The sequence below is a fragment of the Mesocricetus auratus genome, unplaced genomic scaffold (genome assembly GCF_017639785.1).
Source record: "Mesocricetus auratus isolate SY011 unplaced genomic scaffold, BCM_Maur_2.0 Super-Scaffold_100018, whole genome shotgun sequence".
Classification (NCBI taxonomy): Eukaryota; Metazoa; Chordata; class Mammalia; order Rodentia; family Cricetidae; genus Mesocricetus; species Mesocricetus auratus.
Genome location: NW_024429199.1, coordinates 48,723,119 through 48,740,040, shown reverse-complemented (window position 1 = coordinate 48,740,040; position 16,922 = coordinate 48,723,119). Strand labels below are relative to the sequence as shown.

Genomic DNA, 16,922 nt, shown 5'->3' with positions numbered 1-16,922 from the left:
AGCCAGCAAGGACCCCTAGACATTGACCAACGGTTTCATAATTAATATAGTGTCTCGTGTGTTATTTGGGGGCTCTGAGGCAGCTGCGGGACTGGGCAGGGATCCCATAGTGTGTGTGTGTGTGTGTGTGTGTGTGTGTGTGCACACTGGAAGACCAGAAGAGGACCTCAGTTGCCCTGCTGTACCGCTTTGGGTCTGATTCTCATAAGACAGGGTCCCTCACTGATCACGGCAAGGGAGCAGCCAGCAAGCCGTGGGGATTCTTCCTTGTCTGCCTCACAAGGGCTGCCTCTACAGGTGCTTGTGTGACCAAGTCTGACTTTTTACATGGGTTCTGGGATCTGAACTCAGGTCCTCGGGGAAGAATGTGAGTTTGTGGTGCAGAGAAAGGAGGCTGAATTGGGCATAGCCTTGGGGACCCTTCTCCCTCCCACTGATGTTCTCCTGGTGGCCTTTCTCTTGGGTTAAGGGATGGGTCCTGAGAGGCACCTGCTCTTGGCTTATCTTCCCTGCTGTGATGGGGGGGACATCCTTTTGTATGCTGTGAGTGTATGTTTTTCTTACTGGTTTGTGAATACATCCTGACTGGCCAGTTAGCCAGGCAGGAAGTATAGGCGGGGCTACCAGACTAGGAATTCTGGGAAGAGGAACACAGAGAGTGAGTCACCAGGGAGATGCCATGTAGCCTCAGAAAGAGTAACACGACAGGAGCATTACGGGTAAGCCCCAGCCTCATGGCAATACATAGTTTAATAGAAATGGGTTAATAATTAAGAGAGAGCTAGCCAATAAGAGGACTTAGCCATCAGCTAAACAGTTTTTTTAAATTATTAATATTAGCCTTTGTGTGTTTATTTGGGACTAAAGGGCTGTGGGACCTGGCTGGAAAGAAACTCCGTCGTCACTACTGCAAAAGGCTATGGGCATATACCAATGGGCCGGGCACTTTTGAGACTGAAAGAGCACCCATCTGCAGCCCAGTGGTCAGCCCAGCTGTGATCTGGACCCTGGGGACTTTCTAGTCCATGAGTCACAGAGGTTTGTGCTCCAGTGGTTGGGAAGAATGTGCCAGCTCTACATGCTTCTCCTAGGCCATGAGGACACGTCACTGCAAGAATGTGGTCTGTGGTCACTCGGGGCAGCCAAGGTTTGGGAAGAGCAGCCTCTGTACCTGCCCTGGCCTGCAAAGAAGTCTGGGGTTGGTAGCAACTGTGGACACACGGTGGCGTTCCTTTCAACTGCCAGTCTTTTAGGAAGGGTTCCTAAGCTGAGGGTCTTCTCCAAAGCCCTACTTTCCCACCCTACTGTCTTGACTGTCTCAAGAAAAAAAAAGGAAGAAAAGAAAGTGAATCTATCTATCTATCTATCTATCTATCTATCTATCTATCTATCTATCTATCTAAAGACAATTGAAGATGGATAAAAGGCTTTTGTTTTTAAGCTGATGAACTTACATATTTGGTGTTATTTTGGGGATTCCATTCTGTTTCTTTGTTCAGTCTGTCTTTACACCACTATCATTCTATTTGTATTGTAATAGTTTTGTAACGTATCTTTGAACCCAATAGTGCAATGCCTCCAATTCTCTTTAGGAGTAAGAGTGCTTTATCTGTTGAGCTTTTTATTTTTTTTTAATTTTTTTTTGGTTTTTCGAGACAGGGTTTCTCTGTGGCTTTGGAGGCTGTCCTGGAACTCGCTTGGTAGTCCAGGCTGGTCTCGAACTCACAGAGATCCGCCTGCCTCTGCCTCCCGAGTGCTGGGATTAAAGGCGTGCGCCACCAACGCCCGGCCTGTTGAGCTTTTTTAAAAAATGCCATATGAATTATGTGACTTTATCATCTCTGAAAAATATCTTTTGGATAAAAATATTCACTGAATATGATGATGGTGGTAGTGTGGACATGCTAAAAAATATTATTTCTTCTAACCCACTAAAATGAGATAATTTTCATTTTAAGAAAAAGAGGAAGGGAATTGTGTTCTTTGCTCTCATGTGAATTTATTACTGAGGTTAAGGAGAGTTCTGAGGGAAGTTTCATGAGTGCTGAAACCCCCTAACCTGTTCATAATTGACAGAGCTATTTCTTCTGCTCTGACACGTGAATGGCATGAGGCAATTCCCTGTCAGTCTGTTCCTTGTTTCTTGAGTAGTGTTTCCTTACCTTAAGGCGGTGATCACCACTGGGGTTAAACCCAAGGCTAGGATGACTCTTGGTAGGCCTGCATGTTTTCACCATCTTCCTACATCCTTTCTTCCCTTGACCTACCTGCCTGCTGGGCTTGCTTTGATGCATTTGTAGTAAGTGAATCATTATGGTTCACTTTCAGAATGAAGTGCATGTGTAGCTCATTAGAGAGTCACAAATAAGCAGGAGTCACCGGGTCCCTGTCTTCCCTGGCTGACTGCTGGTACCTGCTTATCCTGGGCTCTCACTTCCTCCAAGGCTGAGAAGTTACGGGCAGTCTGCTGCACAACCGAGCCCGTGTGTCAGAAAAGGAGGGAGTCTCCAGTCTCTGAATACATAATAGAGAAGGCCTCGCATTCTGAACCCGGGAATTTACAGGAGGTACAGTCTACCTTTTATCCTAGTCTCTCCCTGAAGAACTCAGAAAATGAAGCATCCAGGGGGCAGAGACATACAATTAGGAACACACACACACACACACACACACACACACACACACACACACACACACACCCCACGGTTATGTGCCAAACCGTTGTGCCAGCCTCTTTTCTATGTGGCTGCTTTTCTTTGCAGGGAAAAACAAAGCAAAACAAAACAAAACAAAAAACCAAACTGTTTCAGCTGCCCAGAGCTGCCAGGACTCTTACTGTGAAGTGAGGGTGGTTGCTTCTCATGGTTCACACCCTCTTAGTTCCTCTCCCTCCCCAAACTTTGGCCTCCTCCATTTCTCCTCTCCTTCTGACTTCTCTCTCCTCCTCTTCCATTCCTTTTCCTTCCCCCTCTTCTTTCTCTTACCTCTCAGTTGCCCCCCCTGCCCCACCCCCCTCACCCGCCCCCTTTCTCTTCTCTCTTTTTTCATGTGCTATTAGGTATTGAACCCAGGAACTCACACAGCAGTTCATGGAGCGCTTTCCTGCTGAGCCACACCCGGTTCTCTTTCCGACTAAGAACAAGTCATCGCGTTTTTCTTGTCTCTTGCTGTGTTCTCACTCTGTTCTGCCCCACCCACCCCACCTCAGCTAGGATTATTGTTGCTGGCTTGAATTTAGTGGCTTCGGTTCCCCCTCCTCCCCCCCATCACATTACCACCGTAAGCCTCAGTTAGTAACCTGTGAGCTGTGTTTGGAGTCACTCTTGGGACAGGCTGCTTCAGGCTGGGAGAAGCAGCTCTGGGGTTCTCTCCAGGTGGCTTTGGTGGTGACTTCAGCCTCTGTCGCAGGAGGACAGTGGGTGCTCCTGGATCTGATGTCCCTCATCCTGGATGTCATGGTGGAAGCCTCACCCCAGGCCCTGGTATCCATACACCCAAAGAGTCTGGGATGTTTCGGGGGAGGTTCCACCCAAACCCCCTCCCCTATCTCTCTCCAAACCCTGCGGCATTCCAGAAAGCCCGCCAAGTGATGACCCCTCCCCCACTCAACACCACTCCCACAGGGTATTTAAACTGTCCCCCAGAAAACAGATTCATGGTTTTCCAGTCTCTTTCCTGTCTCCTCTGTGGGGGGTTAGAAGGCCATCCCGGAGCGTTGTATCCATTAAACGTGGCCCTTTTCTAATTTGGTCTGATTTAGATTGCTGCATTGGCAGAGAGGCTTATCAGCGTGCAGAAACTTTTCACTAGAGTCCAGGTCATCTGAGGCCCAACTCCCAAGTTTTTTTTGTTTTGTTTTGTTTTGTTTTGCTGAGTTACCGTTACGCTTTCTCCCTCTCTTCACACTTTTTTCCCCCTGCAAATAGACTCCAGAGTCATTCTTCTCACAACTTCTGAGATTCAATGTACTCGGCATTTCAAAATGGACTTCTCTGGGTCTAGTGGAAAGGGAATGACTTGGGAAGCAGAGACAGGAGGATGGCCAAGTTCACAGCCTACTTGGTTAACTTAGTGAGACTCTGCCTCAGAATAAAAAGTTAGAGGCAGGGTGGGGGGATGGGGGGGTGGGCTCGGGGGTGGGGTGGGGAGGGCTATAGATACAAGCTCAGTGGTAGAGCACTTGTTTGGCAATGCCTGAAGCCTAGGTTCAATCCCTGCTTCACAAATAAGCAAATAAAAATAAATAGGTTGTACATAGTGTATTCAGGCATTAGGCTGGCCTGCCCCTGTCACCTGTCAGAATGCACTCAGGCAGTACCAGGATTCCATGATTGTGCAGGTGCAAGGGACCCCTTTCAAAGAAAGACCCCCACCCACTTACACTCTCTTTCTGCTCTCTTTTTCCTGCTGTTTCCCTGGGTGCAGGCAGGACTTTTCCTGTCTCCCTCTTCTCTTCTGTCCTCTCTGTCTCTGTGTCTCTTCACCTCTTTTTTCTTTCCTTCCCCCTCCTTCCTCTTTCCAATAAAACTTCTCACTTAAGCTCTGTCTGCCTGGTGTGTTTGACCCTCCATCTTGGTCACCCTTGCCTGGAATGGACTCCACCAAGGTCCCCCAAGCAACGTTCCCTTCAAGCTTTATCCTAACATCCAGTTTGGTGGTCGGAGGTTGGAAGGCCATCTCAAAGGTCAGATGGAACTTAGAAATCCAGAGCTCTAGTTGAGAGGAAACATTAGGGCAGTTGGGATTCTCTCCTTGTGGCTAAGCTTTCAATCTGGAATGATACAATGTTATTCTTCTTCTAAAAAGTGTGTGAATGAAACCTACAGGACTCCTACAGACCCAGCATGGTTTGTGTTGTTCAGGGCTGAGCTTTGGCCAGTGGGTGCTGATGGGTAAACTCAATCATAGCCTCTCCCACCAGATCTGGCTTTCTTTAAACCTAGAGCTGGGCGACTGCAGACAGCAGCCCCAGCGCAAACTGCAGTCTATTTTGAGTCCTTAGATCTGTTCCCTGGCTCCCGCAGGTGGGATCTCGCAATTACACTTCGCTCCTTCCACAAGCAGCACCCACACTATCCTGCCATTCTCAAGGCGGAAGGAAACCGGAAGCACATCTATCTAGAAGCCTGATACAACCTTCACCTAGACACATAGGTGGGGCGGGGAGGGGAAGGCAGTGAGCCCCATTGCTTGGCTGGATTCTCTGCGGAGTGAGATGACCACGTAGCTCATTTAGACTTGGAACAATGTTTCTTCTCCCCAAATACCGGAAGCGGTCTCCTATTAAAAGTTGCTTGTTCACAGCTGACCCAGAAACTTGATGAGGGGTAAGCAATGAACAAAAGAGAAGTTAAGAAATTATCCCCACCCGCGATGACAGCAGCAGGTGGTGGCCACAGCAGAACAAGAAATGGCCTACATTTCCAAGCCAGGGAAAACCTATCCCACTGGAATCTGCCATAGGAGTCACACAGGAGCAAGGCTTAAGTAACAGACCTGGGGGACTGTGGGTTTGTGTGGCGTGCTAGTGTCCCCTGTGAGAACATGGCCAGGACAGTCGGGCCACTGTTTCTGATCAGCACAGAGACTGAGCCACATAAGACTGCCCCACCTTCGTCCCCTGTTTGTGGTGTACTCTGTTCTTTGTGTCTAACAAGTGACACTTGTGTCTCCGTGGCCTGGCCTGTGCCATAGGACCTCTGACGACTTCTTCTTCTTCTTCTTCTTCTTCTTCTTCTTCTTCTTCTTCTTCTTCTTCTTCTTCTTCTTCTTCTTCTTCTTCTTCTTCTTCTTCTTCTTCTTCTTCTTCTTCTTCTCCTCCTCCTCCTCCTTCTCCTCCTCCTCCTCCTCCTCCTCCTCCTCCTCCTCCTCCTCCTCCTCCTCCTCCTCCTCCTCCTCCTCCTCCTCCTCCTCCTCCTCCTCCTCCTTGTTATCTTCAAGAGTCGGCTCTATGGGCTTCAGCTGAGCACAGCACTAAGACATTGAAGGACAAGTGCATAGAGGCCACCCCTTTCATGGAAGAGTAGCTACAGGCCGGATCTGTCCCTGAGGTGAAGATGTCACATCCTCTGAGAAAATGGCACCCCCTTTTTGTGTGTTTATTTGTGAGGCTTTCAGGAGCTTCCCATGGCTGGAGGCCAACTTGAGAGAAATGAGGCGTCCATAGGGCATGGCCAGTGAGGAAAGATCTGGGCATCCTCCCCTGGATTCTGGGTTTTTGGATTTTTTTTTGTTTGGGTCTTTGAGACAGAGTTTCTTTCTTTGTGTTGCTTTGGCTGTCTTGGAACTCATTCTATAGACCAGGCTGCCCTCGAATTCAGAGAGATCCACCTGCCTCTGCCTTCAGAGGCGTGTGCCACCACCACCCAGCTTCTGATTTTACCTTATTTTTTGAATGCTTCAGGCACTTTCATTTTGCACAGGGGACATGCTAATAATCTCTGTGGCATTCCAATCTTAGCAGATGTGATGCCGGATTGAGCCTGCCCGGATTCTGGTTAAGAGAAGGCAAAGGAGGTTTTCAAGGAAGCAGTGACAAAATACAATTTAGGAGAGAAAGGTTTACTTTTGGCTCACATTTGGGAGAGACACAAACTATCGCAGTGGGAAAGGCATGAGGCAGAGGCAGCAAACACTGGCAGAAGCCAGGCTGGGCTATCAGACTTCAAGGCCCGTGGCCAGAGGCCTGCTGTCTAGCTCCCTCGTAAGACTCTGAGTCCTAGAGGTTCCACAGCTGTCCCAAATAGCTCCGCCGGCCGAGGAATCAAGCGTTTGGATGTGAGCCTTTGGGGAGATCTTCAGAATTGAACCACAACACCTAGCCAAATATCTGAATTGCTTTGTGGAAACAGAGGGGCGGTGGGAGGACAATCAGCCAGGAAGAGCAGGAAGGTGGGAGCCTCTGAAACGTTCATAAGCCCCATCTGCCAAAAGCCGTTTCTCCCAGAGGCCACCTGACAGGCATCTCCCGGCACCAGATGACGGGTATCATGGAGAAGTTGTGGCTAGACCTGCCTCATCCCTCATTTCCTTTCCACTTTGAAAACCCTCACTCTGTACCTTACTCTTCCCGATTATGCCCTGGTGAGACCAAAGCCTCATGGGCAATGCTCTGTGCCTGGAGAATGTGAGTACCACCTTGTGACACCTGCATGAGTCCATGAGCCAAGTCACCGTTGTGAGTGATGCCTCAGGGGGGCCCAGAGAACCTGAGCTACCTCTTCAGGCAAACTACACTCAGGAGGGGCAGGGGGATGCCCTGGCCTAGCTTCGTCCCTCCTACTCTGTGGAGGGAAGAGGGTTTCTATGCAGCCAAGTGCCTGGCATGCAGTAAGAGTGTCTGATAGCAGGCTCACCTGACAGCTTGAGTCTCCAGTGAGTGTCATCCAATGGCCATTGTCAAGAAGAGGCCAGCACAATCCCTTACATTCGCTGTGAACAAATGCATGCCTGTGTCTGGCAGCTCAGAGAACCGTGGACCCACAGAGGTCTCCTCACACGGAGGTGAAGATTTCTGCCTCGCGAAGATGCCTTGAAAGGGAGAGACAGGTGCACAGTCTCTGGAAGGGACAGAGTGCAGTGTCAGGCACAATGAGGCATGTGGTAGGCTGTGTTCAAGATCACGGGACCACATTTCTTCTTTTGGAAACTCACGGTTCTGGTCAAAGAACCCTAAAGCCCCGCCCATGCCACAGCAGTGAGTGCGTGCATCATTCATCGTAGGAAGCAGCACACACAACAGCAGAGTAACGGGCTCTGGTATGGAGCAGATTGTGTTTAAAAAGCCAAACGTGGGCTGGAGTGACAGCTCACTCCGTGAAGTGCTTGCTGTGCAAACATGGGAACCTGAATCCACCCCCACCCCCAGGAGGCACGTAAAAGAAAGCCTGGCATGGCAGCGCTAATATACAGTCTCGGTGCTGGGGAGGCCAGAGACAGGGCTACCTGGGGCTCGCTGCCAGCCAGTCCATACTGAGCTCCGTGAACTCCAGGTCAATGAGAAACCTTGTCTCAAAAAGCAAGGTAGACGGAACTCAGAGATCTATAGCCAAGGTTGATCATTGGCCTCCTCATTCATACACATGTACACACACAAACACATGCACACACATTTTAAATGCCAAAGGCAGGCCTACAGGGGATGACTGCCCTTGGGGACTTCTGTTGCACGTGGCAAACATTTCTATTCCGAGCTTGTTTTCAGTTTGCTGACTCGATGTCCCGAAGTCTTCCAGATCCTTCTATCAGAGAGCAGCAATCACCCCCCTGTACCGTCTGTTGCTCTATCCCGATTCTTCCCCCCCTTCGCCTCACAACGCTGCTCCCGTGGGAGCACGTGACCTCTCCTTAGGAAGGGTCGGGGATCCTGGCTACTTCTGGATAAATCCTCCAGCATGGTGGGAAGTTCTCAGCATATGCTGTGGGATCTCAAGACATCAAATGCGTCTTTCCTAACACTGCTGTGCTGGGAGCAGTGTGGTCCCCCCAACAGCGATCCAAGTTGATTCTGCAGATTTTGGCATTTCTTTCCCCCCAGGAGGCAAATCTGCTTTACACTTAATCATGAGATTCAAGTGTCATAACACGGAAAGCACGGGGCCAGAGGCAGGAGGGCAGGCGCTCAGTCTACTCTCCCTTACTTTGGTGGCCAGTAGCTAGAAAAGAGGCCAGGGTCACTCTCTACCAACCCTGAGGGCAAGAAGACAACACAGAGCTACTCCTCCTACTCCCATATCCATGCTGACACACACATTCACATGCACACATGTATGTATCCACATTGTACCTGTATTAACGTTTGCACACACTGAGCTATACATACTTAGAGCCACACCCCCACCACCTGAACTATTTGCCTGTAAACACATAAACACATGCACGCATGCACGTGCGCACACAAACACATTCCCTCATACTGCCATGTATGCACGGCAAGTATGTGTGCCATGACACGTGTGCGTGGAGGTCAGAGGGCACTTTTGTGGTATTGGTTCTCTTTCCCCTTTTCTGACATGGGTCCTAAGTACCAAGCTCAGGTCATTTTGCTTGAGGGATGAGCTCCTTTACCTGCTGAACCATCTCACCAGCCCTGAGAGGTTTTTTCGGTCAGTTCAACTTGGCGCTGAGACAGGGAACACTTTTTCTAGCTTCCACCCTACGTGGGGGAACCAAACACCTGTATCCTTGTATGATGGCCCACTCTGGCACCTCCTGCCTGCCTCAGCCAGGGTGTCTCATGGTCCCTTGCCGTAGATCTGAGGTGGGGATGGGCCAAAACCCTCAAGGACTTGTCCGTCGTGACCCAACTCTGTCAGCGAAGCCCCACATCCTATCAAAAACAGTGCCAGCAATTGGGGACTAGGCATTCAGACACATGAACCTGTGGGGGAACATTTATGCTCCATCTGTAACGTGCCTGTGCCTGTTTTGCCCCCCCCCATATTCTGAAGCACCAACTCTGACAGGTGCTCAGACGGGCCCTCATCAATGAGTCAGCACCGACAGGAGGCCCTGCTGCAGGACACGGCCGCTCCTAGACTGTTCTGAGGCCCAGCAGGCTCTCACTAGTGGGCTATTTGGTTCATGGGAGCCACCAGACCTCTCTTGGCTCCCCCATCATGCAGGGCAGACATCTCCCACTCACAATGATGGGGAAGAGTGGTTGGCATCTGCCCAGAGGGGAAGCATTTGTGGCAAAGTTGTCCCACGCAGAGAAGCCGTGTGCAAGCTGCTATGTACGGACCTTGACCTCCCAGGCACGGTTAACAAAGCTGCCTTGTCCTCCAGCGGAGGCGGTGGTGGCCGTACAAACACAGCGAGAGGGAGGGAGTGTGGGTGAAGCCTCCTCGAGCTCTGGATCCCAGGGGGCTTGAAATCAAGTCCTCATGCCTGTGTAGCAAACACTCATTGACTTAAGCAACGTTTGAGGCACTGGGCAGAGATCACCGCTAAGTTTGTAGATGCATTGATACGTCACTGCTGATCTAGAGGCAATGGCGGAGGGTACACAGTCATCAAGAATATTCATCTGTTGTCCATGGTAGCGCCGAACAGCAGATATTAACTGGAGTCTGGTGGTGAGGACACTAGTATGCCCACTCTGGCCTCCTGGCTGCTTAGCAGCTCTGGGGCACTGTTGGGGGTCAGGGGGTGCCTGGTGGACTGATGGGGAATGGTAAAGCTTTTGGTGTTTTTATTCTGGCATGGCATCCCTAGGCTTGGGCAAGCCTTTGGAGAAACCCAGGAACACCATCTACAAGCAGGTCGGGGAGGGGATAAAATGGCATTGCCCCATGGTGTCTCAGCTGGGCATGCCTCAACTAAACTAGGGCTCACGTATTTGGGTTCACATATATGAGACTCAGGTGTTGAATTACTTCTGCTTGACGTGGGTACCCGGCATCTTCTAACAGGGTTTGCATGATCACTGCATACACCCCAGTCTTTTTTTTCCCCAAATTCCTGAATATGTTTTCTGCTGTTGAGTGGGTGGCGGGAGGGGTGGGGGATGGGGGATGCATCATGTTCTTCTGGAATCCTTCTGTTCCCAACATTGCCCATGTGGACTTTTGGATCCCACGCTCGTGGGTCTCCGTCCCTCCCACCCGGCTCTAGAGCCCGCTCCTTCCTTCATGAAGAGCCCCCCCCCACAAAGAGCTGCCGTGAGTGAGCGAGGCCCTTCCTCTGAGAGAAGGTGTGGAGACAGGACTAGGTTCAAACAGTGCAGCAGAAGCCGATCTCACCCAGCTCCCAAGGGCTCCCTATCTCTGACTTCTGCAGCAGCTGGGTGGTGGCCTTGGCACTCTGCCCCAAGCCACATCACTCTTTCTGAAGCTTCTCTTCCCTCTCTCCTCTCCAGTCTTCCCAGGCTCCCTCTTGTTGGAATGGAACAAACTCAACCGGCGCAGGCCCCCTGGCGACCACACTGCCATCTCGTGCCGTTCAACCCACTCAGGCTGCTGTAACAAAAGCCACACAGCCCGGGCAGCATATAGACAAGTAGATTTGTTTGTTTCTGGGCCAGAGGCTGGAAGTTCAAGGTCATGCCTTGGCCTGCCTGGTGTGTGTGTGTGTGGGGGGAGGGTGGCTCTGCCTGGTTTGCAGAGGATGTTTCCTCCCTGTGTCCTCATTTGGCTTATCACTCCCGTTCTTCCCTATCAGGGCACCAGAGTCCCATCCTAAGGGCTGCGAGGCGAGTGATCACTCCCTAAGGCCCTGTCTCTCAGCATCACCGCCTTGAAGAACAAGCCATGGCAGGTGAATTTGGGGAGGGGGGCAATTCAAACACAAAGCCACAGCACAAACTCATGTTGTGACACCCAGCAAACAAGCGATAGTTTAAGGCTGGGCTGGTCTTGATACTCTTCCTCTTTCCCATGAAGGAGCCTGCCCTTCAGGCCCCAGGGAATTACCCATCTACCTCCTAAAGCTTCTAACTTCCATGCCAAACTGGGGGCTTAGCACCCTGACCCCAAACACTCCCTCCTTCCACCGGAGGAGAAGTCAGTGTGGGCTAAGAGAACCTTCGACGCTTCCGTCACACAGGTATTTGCTAGTGCTGACAGACAAGGAACGAGGAGAAAAGGCTAATTGCACCCCGCCCCCTCCTGCATGCGAACACTGACCTGCCTCTGCCCTGTTACGAGAAGTGTAGTGTTCTTAGAACACTGGCCCAGCTGTCATTTGACGCTGCCATGTCCGTGTCCGCCTTAGTTTGGGTTCTCACCCGTTGACCTGACTCCTGATTCTGACTGGGGACAACCTAACCCCCGGAACAAGGGACAGACAGACTCGCTGCATCCCTCACCAAGCCCCTCACAGCCTCCCCAGAGCAGAAGGACGCACATGCCCCGCAGAGGGGCTCTGATTGCAGCCCTGCCTTGGTGCACATGATGGCCAGGCTCATCTGCAGCTGGAGCTCGCTGGGGCTTCATTAGCGCTGGCTCTGCCGCTCAAAAGCACCAGGGTTGTGTAGCTGTTGGAGCCGTGTGGGGGAAGGGTGGCCAGCTGGTGCACCCTTGGCTTCTTCCCTCTGCTGAAGAGAGGGGCACCTGGGTCCCCTGCTTCATCTGCCTGTTGTGCCTTCCTGGGGAAGGAGGGTTGGAGGTTCAGGAAGCATCCTTCATGGCTCCTAACACAGGAAAAGTGTTTAGTGCCGTGAGTATCCTGTGTGGTCCATCCAGGATCTCTGAGTACCACCAGAGATTCTGGGAACAAAAGGCTCAGGGCTGGCTAAAATGCCAAGTAAGCAGTGAGCAGAAAAACCAAAGCCTGTGGACCGACCAAGGGCTCAGTTTAGACTATGCTCTGGGTCTCCAAAAGATCCCCCTGGCTCAGGAAAGGAACAAGAGTGTCAAACGAGCCTGAGGAGACGGATTCATAGGTGAGAGCACTTGCTGCTCAACACCCACATAAAAAGCTGGCCATGGCTGTCTGTGCCCATAACTGCAGCCTTGGGAAATGGAGATGGTTTATGTCCCCAGAGCTTGCTGGCCAGCCTAGCCAAATGGTGAGCTTCCAGCTCAATGAGAGATCTTATCTTAAGGGAGTAAGATGGAAGATGACAGAAGATACCCTATGTCTTTCTCTGGCGTCTGTGCACCTGTGTATTCACGTGCATGCTTCACACACACACACACACACACACACACACACACACACACACATCCACACACATATGCACGAGCACACACATGCTTGCACACACCATGCAAACACAACATACACACAACATAGCTTCTGGCCATTCTTCAGTTTCTGAGCTGATTCTTACAGGAAGGCAAAGCCTGTGGTTTGTGGACCTCAGAGTTATCATGGGTGCCGCATCCTCATCCATCTTCACCGGCTAATCCCCATGTGTTGATCAATATCAAAGGCCTGGGCTTGCCTCCAGCCTGTGATGCTGCGTGTTCCAGGAGAACACTGCCCCTGCATTTCCGAGTGCACCCACGATAACCCACAGCATCCATATTCACCGACTGCCCTGAGAGAAAAGATCTTCCTTAATCTCCTAAAATCATGATAGGCAGTATTAGCCTGGAGATTTTTTTTAAAGCAGGAAATGGGAAACACAAGAAGCAGTGCATTCATTACAAGAATTCCGCATGTCTCCTGACCCGAATAAATCTCAAAATCCCTTCAATTGTTTTTTAGTTTGGAATCCAGATTCGAGGGTGCCAGCCAGCCAGCCAGCCAGCCAGCCGGAATCCCTGCATTTCCCATTCTTTTTGATATTTCATCAAAAACATCTTTCTTACAACTGGTAGAGATCCCAGGTGCCCTGGGAGTATGCACAAAATCTAATCTGACCCAGGGGAAGATTATAGTCGGTGTAACCTAGGCATTCTGGACCCGGGGCATAGCACAAGGAAGCTGCAGGTGTAATGGGCCGTCCCGGGGCTCAGGGGCAGGGTGGGGGGCTAGGGGGTGGGGTGGGAGGGGTGGGGAGGAGATGGATGGGAGGAGAAGCTGGAGAAGCGGAGCAGGGCTTGAGCAAGCAGTAAAACAACATACTGCCTGGTGCCTTGATTCATATGCTAAGGAGCATCAGATTCGTCTTTAATTGGTGTGAGAGGGAAGCTTGCGGCAGCCTCAGACCCACACTGTGCACTGTGGGATGCTCCTTGAAAAGCAGTTAAAAATAAGCCCCGCAGGGAAACGCCCCGGCAAACACAGGGAGCGACCAATGACTGGGGGCAGGGGTGCGGGGGTGCGGGGTTACCGGGGCCTGCATGGTTACAAGGTGAAATCTGAGTGGACCTCCGACCCCAGTACCGGGTTCTAAGTTCCACCCTGGCGTCCCAGGAGCCTTGGGGATTTCTCCTGTGCCTTGCGAAGCTGCCGGCTTCACCTTTCCGTGAAAATGGCTAGTCTTCGGTGCCCGTAGCCATTCTACTGGGACTCCTGTGGAGAGGGGCTATGGGGTGCTGTCTGGTGGGAACAGGGTCTTACTGCTCTGCATGGAAAGCTTCCTCCAGCCTCCATTTCCCTCTCTCCAGCTCTGCTGAGTTCTACTTAAGCCCTAGGAAGAGTCCCCCAAGAGTGGGTAGAAAACTCTGCCCAAAGCTGAGCCTTTCTCTGCTAGAGCTACCAAAGCAGGAGAGAATGGCGCGTTACCAGGGCAGCTCTGCTTGGGGGCTGGCCAAGCCCAGTCTATTAATTCAGCCTCTTCTTAGCTAGGGTGACCACGTGTACAGCCAGCTCCTGGCCAAGAGCCTCAGAGACCAGGATCTGGGAGAGGTGGCTACTCTTTGTGTGAGTGTGTGAGTCTAGGTTGTAGAAACCATTGCTCATGTACAGGTCATTGAAATGTCGTTTTGCAAACCAGCAATGAAGAGGCTTTCTGACCTGCGTGTGTGTGCGTGCATGTGTGGAGGGGGGAGGGAGAGAGAGAGAGAGAGAGAGAGAGAGAGAGAGAGAGAGAGAGAGAGAGAGAGAGAGAGAATCTTTGCTATAAAGAAAAGCCGAGTGCATGGTGAATTCCTTGTGCCAGTTTTCAGATGAGAGGGCAGGAAACCTAAGGGATAGTCTGCAGCCACCAGGACCTACTCAGGTAGCTCAAGGCAGGTGGGTCATCCGTACTTCCAGCTCTGGGCCAGAGTGGCATGAGACCTGACCACTGTTGGGTTTGTAACAGCTTCATGGCTCGTAGACTTTGAGCGCCTCTCTCAGTATCTTGAGCTGGGCCCTACTAATGTGACAGATAGCATCTAAATGCAGTTTTGAAACACTGGATTCCAGTTAAATGAGGCCTATGCTCGTATTTCCTGTCTCCACCATCACCAGCCCCAAAATTCCCTTTGTGTCGCCGGGTAGTGGGAGCGTTGCCTACGAATGAAAATCAAGGCTGGTGTGAACCAGACCCCCATGGCATGGAGCGGTAGGGAACTACAGCAGAATACCCCATGGGGGAAGGCCGCGCCTGAACACTTGTGTGTGTGTGTGTGTGTGTGTGTGTGTGTGTGTGTGTGTGTGTGTGGTGGGGAGGACCCTCTCGGGCTCTGTCCTCGGCCGGTGTGCAGAACTTTGGAGACCGGACTCCAATAGGACAGCACTGCAGTCTGCAGCCTTGTGGCTTCATCCGCGGCCATTTCGGCAGAACTGATGCGTCTGTGCCAGTCCTGGGAGATGGAGCCTGGCCTTTGTGTTTTCCACCTTAGTGAGCACGTTGCTCTTCGTCCTTCGGCTGCTCCAACAGCTATTGCATCCGGGGACACAGACTCAGGCTTTCATCCCACCAGCCAGCGGAGGACTGCACAGAGTATCTGCAGGTTAGGACGCTGGGCGGGGCCAGGACAGAAGGAGGCACCACCTCTGGGAGACGCCTTGTGTTCCACTCCTGCCTGGGCCCTCTGGAAAGGGAAGGTAAGGCAGCAGAGGGCTCCTCTGTGATGGGGATGCTCTTCTGTGCACATGCCTCTCTAATTGGTTGAAGAATAAAATACCGTTGGCCAATAGGACAGCAATGTAGGCGGGTCTAGGAGACAAAAGAAGAGAATTCTGGGAAAGGGAGTCAGAGTCAGACACCATGTGAGACCGCAAGGGGTTAAGAGGTCCGGACTCTTCTCCAGTAAGAGGAGACCACATGGGAACACTTAGATTAAAGTAGAAACAGGCTAGTAATTACGCCAGAGCTAGCCAATAAGAAGCCCAAGTCACTGGTCAACACTTTCATAACTAATATATCGTCTGTGTGTTCATTTGGGGCAAGGAAGCTGCAGAATCAAGCTGGCAGGAAAGGGAGTGGCCGTTACGCCTCTGAGCTTTGGGATGTGGGGAATAGCCTTGGTGAAGGCCGCCCAGTTGGTATGTAACCTGTTTAAAATTCTTACTCTACACGAGTGTGCTCCAGAGTAGCCGGAAGAGTTATTGGGAGGTTGTGACAAGGGGGTGAACTCTGTTTGTAAAGCCGTGGGATGAAAGCTCAAAGCTAGGCGCTAGGAGGGTCCTGAACGTCCCCTCATTAGAATCCGCTGTGTGCTACTATTCTAAAGTCTCCACTTGGGGTGGTATTGGATTAGCCTGCAGGCCTCCTTGTCCCTCTATTGCTACAGCTGTCTCCTTGGACAGAGTGAAGGCACGGTTCAGACTACACACACACACACACACACACACACACACACACACACACACATACACACGCATGCATGCACGCGCACACACACACAAAGAGAGAGAGAGAGAGAGAGAGAGAGAGAGAGAGAGAGAGAGAAATGTTTATACTAATCTGGTGAGAGTCTCTGCTCTCACTAGTGTGAGTATGAGGGTCTGATCTCCTGCAGCCCTTGGATGCAGCCCCAGTGTTATTCAGAGCCGTTAGCATTCTTTGTGAGCAGCCTATCCTAGAAGTTGGATGAGGCTGTCTAGGATGATGTCCTCATTTGATCTCTCTGGCTGGCTCACCATCTTCCTAACTCAGTGTGAACAAGTTTACACCTTCTGCAACAGAGCTCAGTTCTCCATACGGCTGGCCAGGCTGTAGAAGATTCTGATGTCTCTTCAGGCTAGGGGAAGACAATTTGGTGTGCTATTTGGAGAGAGAAGTGCGTGGAAAAAATCATAGACAAGCTTCCACGGAGTTCAAGATTTGTAGGAAGGAGGAGCTGGAATTCCCCCCCCGGGAAGCCCAAGGAAAGACCTGGAACGACTGAGGAGGAGCCCAGGAAAGGTCTTGGGACATGTGACATTCGCCTCGAGGGCAATACTTCCCACTTGCTGTGCTCGCAAATAGGTAACCCTACTGGAGGGTTGGGAAGTCCCTCCCAGACCCGAGTGTGGAGGGGGCCAGAACCAGGTAGCATCAAACCAACGCTTGTTCGTGTAAGGGGGAGACAGCAACGTTGGGGGAAGAAATCAATCCATTGGCACCAACCCCGGGGCCTTCCCATGGGACTTTTCCCAGGATGCTTGGGTTCCGGGAGCTT

The 16,922-nt window shown here is 51.4% G+C and overlaps 1 long non-coding RNA gene across 1 annotated transcript; it reads left to right on the top strand.

The window, feature by feature from the left end:
- The first annotated feature begins 666 nt into the window (after positions 1 to 666).
- Positions 667 to 13,399, top strand: LOC121132845. The gene is made up of 3 exons (XR_005869509.1): positions 667 to 719; positions 10,859 to 11,256; positions 13,153 to 13,399. It is a non-coding gene; the product is annotated as an uncharacterized LOC121132845 (long non-coding RNA).
- The last annotated feature ends 3,523 nt before the right edge of the window (positions 13,400 to 16,922 follow it).